Source organism: Castanea sativa, chromosome 5 (assembly GCF_040712315.1).
Source record: "Castanea sativa cultivar Marrone di Chiusa Pesio chromosome 5, ASM4071231v1".
NCBI lineage: Eukaryota > Viridiplantae > Streptophyta > Magnoliopsida > Fagales > Fagaceae > Castanea > Castanea sativa.
Genome location: NC_134017.1, coordinates 36,977,080 through 36,982,635, shown reverse-complemented (window position 1 = coordinate 36,982,635; position 5,556 = coordinate 36,977,080). Strand labels below are relative to the sequence as shown.

Here is a 5,556-nt window from a genome sequence, read left to right as displayed (position 1 = left end):
TGAAAGAAATACTAAATTAAAGGAAGAAATACCAATCAAAGGAAGAAGACAAAAGAAAACAATATTTTGGTCTGAGAGAACTGAAACTACAAACAATTTTTTTTTTTTTTTTTTTTTTGGCTATTTCCTTTCAGATGTCTTTTTTTTTTTCACGTTTTTTTTTTTTTTTTTTTTTTTTTTTTGGGAACTGGGTGCACGATTTTAACCTAGTGCACTTCAACAAAAACAAAAAAATAAGAACGATGGATGAAGAACACAACAAAAACAGGATAGGATGATAACAGGAAACAAAAGATAAAGGGATAGAAAACTGATTTTAGAACCTGTGCTCTGATACCAAATGATGCGAACCTCAATCGACACGCTTTGAGACCCAACAAAAATATTGGAATATTTAATCCAGGAAAGCTAAAAATCATATTTATGATAGAAACCCTGACCCAACGTTTATAAGAGAAACGCGAACCAAAGGTATAAGTTGACCTTGACCCAATGATTATAAAGAATCACGAACCAAAGGTATAAAGTTTGAACGCCACAAGGAAGAATCCTTGATAAGTTTACAACGGTTCTTGAAGAACCAAAAGAGAGCAAAGCCTCACCTTTTATTTATTCAACAATATTCTCTAAAAAACGTTTACGAGACTTCAAAGCCTATTTAAGGACTCCACAAACTTGACGGACGAAAATATATTAAAATAACTCCTAATTGATACCTTACCATATCGGGAATCAAGTTTGACCTAAAAAGCATTAAATGCACCTAAAAACAAGGAAAATACCTAAAAAACGTACTAAATAATAAAACCCTAAATAAAAGCTCATTTAGTACGAAATTAGCGAAATTATCCAAAATAGGAAAAAAATCTGCCTTAAAATCTTGGAAAGTCAATCGGCCATTTATTCAAGCCATAAATCACTCCCAATTCGAAGTCTAAATCAGCCCTAAATAGCTTGAATTAAATTTACTACACTTTCATCTTCCTTTGGGCCAAGCTTGGAAAATCTTGCGTTGAATCGTTAGCCCAAATCTCAAAATATCGTTCATTAAGTGCTTCTTGGATCTTCTTGGATCTTGCTCTTGTAATAGGCCCAACTGGAACATGCAATGGATCCTCGAATGCTTGTTGATTCTCATCATAGATAGAGGAGTTCGTTTGTATAATTGGATTTGGTCATAAGTAGTGATAGGTTTGCTAATTGGTTTTTGGTGATGGGTTTTGGCCATGGGTTGTTTTGTTCATGGTTTGGTTGAGTTAATTTGGATATGGGTGGAGTTTGTGTTATTGATGGTGAGGATTGTGATTGTGGTTGAAGGTGGTCGAGGTGGGGGTTGCCGTGTTAATTGAGGGGGGTGGGTTTCACTATGTTTGCTGTTGTGTTGTGGGTCAAGTTCATGGTGGTGGTGGAGGGTTGTCATGGTGGTGGGGATGGGTGATTGATGATGATGGAGGTTGATGTGGGTTCATGGTGCGGTGGTGGTGGCATGGTGGTGACAGTGTCGGTGGCGATGTAGTGGTTGTTGGTTGCTTTAAGAAAGAGGAAGAGAGATAGGGAGAAATAGTTTTTTTTTTTTTTTTAAAGAATAAAAAAGAATATTAAAATAAAATGGCAAGAAAATAGAGTTTGGGATGTTGAGTGTGTTGTAAAGTAGTATGGTATAACAGATAAAATAGCATTTGAGATGGTAAAATGGGATAATTTGTAGACATTGGATGCTAATGTTGGAAGCTATAGGAATTTGCAACAGAGCTATAGATGGTAAAAACATCTCACCATGCTTCACCCACCCTACTCCATTTCATCCCATGCAAACACTCCTAGAAGAGGTGATAGGATAGGGACAAGTTTTACTCACCCATTCCATCTTGTCCCACCTATATATATTTGATGGGGTATAATACATAGTTGATTTAATATATATTTAAATTATTTAACATAATTTAATCACTTCTACATATCTTTGTTATATACATATTCTATTATTATTTCCAAAATACTTGTCCCACATTCTCTGAGTACTCTTAGTACTCTCTAAGTTCAGTAGAGTATATATTTTTGATTCACGGAACACTACAATAAAGTCTACATAGATATTCAATTTGTTAGAACATGTTTAGCTCTCCTTGCCTGCATATGAATTGCAATAAGCGGCATCCTGAATCCTGATGCCAACTGTGTACTAGACACATAACCAGCAACAATAGGCTGAAAACTAAGCAAACCAAATCCCAACATCCTCCTGAGTAAGCCATGTTAGTTTTTCCTTTGACAACTCTTTTATAAGCTTAAAAATTATAAGCTTGTAACTAGAAACGAGTGGTTGGTTTAAATTGGCCATAAGCACAAGTTCACATATGCTCCAACCTTTCACTTAAAACTTACCGCCTTAAATTTCTAACATTAACAAGATCTCAGAGAGATCCTTCCAGCCTGATTCCTATTGAGGAGTGAATTGTTTGTGTTTCGGGCCATTTATTTGAAGCTCTCAGTATTAATTACAGTTTTGATCTGGTTTTGCAGGCAGTAGGACATGGGATTTCAAGTTCATTTCTAGATGAGATACGTCAAGTCACAAGGGAATTCTTCCAGCAGCCAATGAAAGAGAAATAAAATTTAAACGAGTTGAAGAGTTTGAAGGCAGTGGGGCTCATCCTGTCCCTGAAGAAGGTCAATTTCCCGACTGGTCCAGTCATTTGTTTGTTGATGAGTGTATACCAAGAAGACATAACGAAGTGAAAATTTTGGCCTGAAGGCCCAGCAGCCTTCAGGTGCTCCCACCTTAAGGGAAAAAAAAAACGTGCATCATAATTTTTTTAATTAATAGCTAAAATGCAATCTCCTAATACTAGACTGCTTAGCATCATAGAAATCATATATTTACAAATAATTAACCCCACGCATGCACACAATGAATCAAAAGCAATGTAATCATCAACAGTGCCAGAACATATAGCAAACAAACACAATTATGGAATGCTGAACAGATAAACAAGGAGCCTGCACATTAGCATTGGCCCGATGCCATCAGGTGCTCTATGTTGTGTCAGTGTCCCCTCTTAAATGGGTTTCTATTTACATTGAGAAAATTTTGACAATATAAATATGTATGTGCTGTTGGAAAAATCTGGTTTTGTATCTCATACAAAACACATAACGGAAGCAACAAACAAGGATCTATTTCATTCATGATTGATAACGTGCACTATGTAAATTTCAGAATTTAAGAACAAAATAGCGTACCTTGGTGTGGAGAAATTCAAAACAAAGATTAGAAGCACTCGGGAACACTTTTAATCTTCACTCCAATTCCACTTTACGCCCAAGATGTGTGGTCTCTCAATCAGTTTTCAAGGGAGAATGAAAGTGTGTCTCACTCTCACATACACACCGTTTCTTATTTCACTTAGAATAATTAAAAAATTCTGTATGTTTCTCCCTTTATAACTAACTAATTATCTAATTGGACTGGCCTATTGGGCCTTTCCAATTGGGCTTTAGTGTGTGGCTTGGAGTGGGACCAAAAGGAACCAATAAGACACTAGCTCTAATGGGCCTTGGGCTTTTCCGTCAACTCTTGACTAGTCCAAAGTTACCATTAATTATATTTAATACCACTATATAAATATAATTGTACTCTAGGTCTTATTAATAAATTATATCCCAAGACTTCATTGTACATGCAACCCCTTCATAAAATATTAGTAGTAACACAAAGTTATAAATGTAGACTACCACTTTGTAAATTACTACATCTTATCCTTGAGTACCCGGTTTAATCCTTTAAAGTTATTCATCATATATTTATGAAATCTAATTTCATAAATATATACTTTAGTAATTTCTTATCAAAGTGGTTAGGCCTAACACTCTGAATAACCAAACCCATTAAACTTATCTTAAGGGAATATTTTATATCTCTGTCAAGAGATTATGAATTTCATCTTGAGAATATATGTTCCATCAACACTAAATGTGGCTGCCAACATACTGAGGTTTTGACCGTTACTTTAGATCTCACTCTTGATATATCAAAGCAGTCTACACGTCATGTTCAGGTCCATTATTCTCTCAGGATTAAGAATTCATGCAAATAGAAGTTGTGAGATTTATTATTCATTTGACAGTCGTTAGGAGAATAATAAATCTCACAGCGGTCCAGTTCAATATGTCTTAACTCTTAAAACATATCAACATATCAACTAGAAGTCTCCACTCCTATGATCAAGACAAATCATCTTAGTTGATACGTTATAGTCTTTGCAGATGAAATGCCCAATTTCATCACCGACTGCGAACTATAAATTTTGAATTTACAAAGAACTTGTGACTTATATCTTCTGTGACTAAATCACATAAATCACATACTATGCATTTCATGGACTATATGATAATGTCCCAATATTCAGGTTACCATTATTTTAGATAATAATAAAACAACTTTATTAATCACAATATTAAGTCATACACAATGTCATACATAATGTCATACATAATATCATACATAGCATCATACAATAGGATTTAAGGGCACAAATCCTAACATGTGCTACTTGCAATTGTGCTGAAGTGCTCTAGAAGAATCAACTGTCAAGATGAAGATGTTCACAGAGATTGTTTCCAAAGCCATAACAACATCATTGAGTTAAGAAGAAAAATGCTTCCTGAATCAATTTGGTGAATGAGGAAGTCTGCAAGCGCATTTCAACTACAACTCGTGTTGTGCAAGGCCTGATCTTGTTCTTGGCCCAAAGCTCCGTGCAGATGGATCAGCCTGCGCCATCAACCTGCAAGAAGATACAGGAGCCTAGAAGGTCTTCAAGCCCTCAAAGATGAGAAATGGTTTACAGTTCCTGCAATTTCTCATGCTATCAGATAGGGGTAAATCCCAAAGCAGACAGATCGGATTAACAAAGTTAATAATAAGCGACAGTGTTATAAAGAGAGATGGTTTGGACAGCCTTACAGTCAAAGAACTGGTAGATGGAATCATGTCTTGAACGGAAGGTAGAGAAGCAGACGAACTCTTTAAAGTGGACGGATTCTTTAAGGTGGACGGACTATTTAAAGGTGGATGGACTCGACGAAAACGGTTGGCAAAGCCACGTGGCGCCTACGTGGACTAAGTGATCTCCAAGAATCCTAATACGGAAATATCTTGCATTCTACACCCAACTATAATCAGGGGAATCCTTATAAGAAAAGGATCCCACGAAATACGAGCATTAATGATGATCTTTCCTACAAGAAAATACCTTCTCCACCAAGAAAATAAGGTTAACTCTACACTACTATAAAAACCCTAAAGCCCTTACAAATCAAGGTACGCATAATAATACCCTAGCTCTGGCAGTCTAAAGTGATAGAAAATTCTCTTTTCTAACTTAACTTTTAGAGGGTTTTTGGCCGGTATTACACTAGTACTCTTTGCAAGGTTTTCTTTTTATTTGTATTACGCAGGTTACCAAGGGCACGTGAGGACTATTCGGCTTGCTGACGATTTTCAACATCATTAGTTAGCACTGTCTGTAGGAAACGAGATATCCATATTCCACT

The 5,556-nt window shown here is 35.9% G+C and overlaps 1 pseudogene; it reads left to right on the top strand.

The window, feature by feature from the left end:
* LOC142635133 (protein LATERAL BRANCHING OXIDOREDUCTASE 1-like) overlaps positions 1-4,879 on the top strand; it is a 23,449-nt pseudogene extending 18,570 nt beyond the window's left edge.
* The last annotated feature ends 677 nt before the right edge of the window (positions 4,880-5,556 follow it).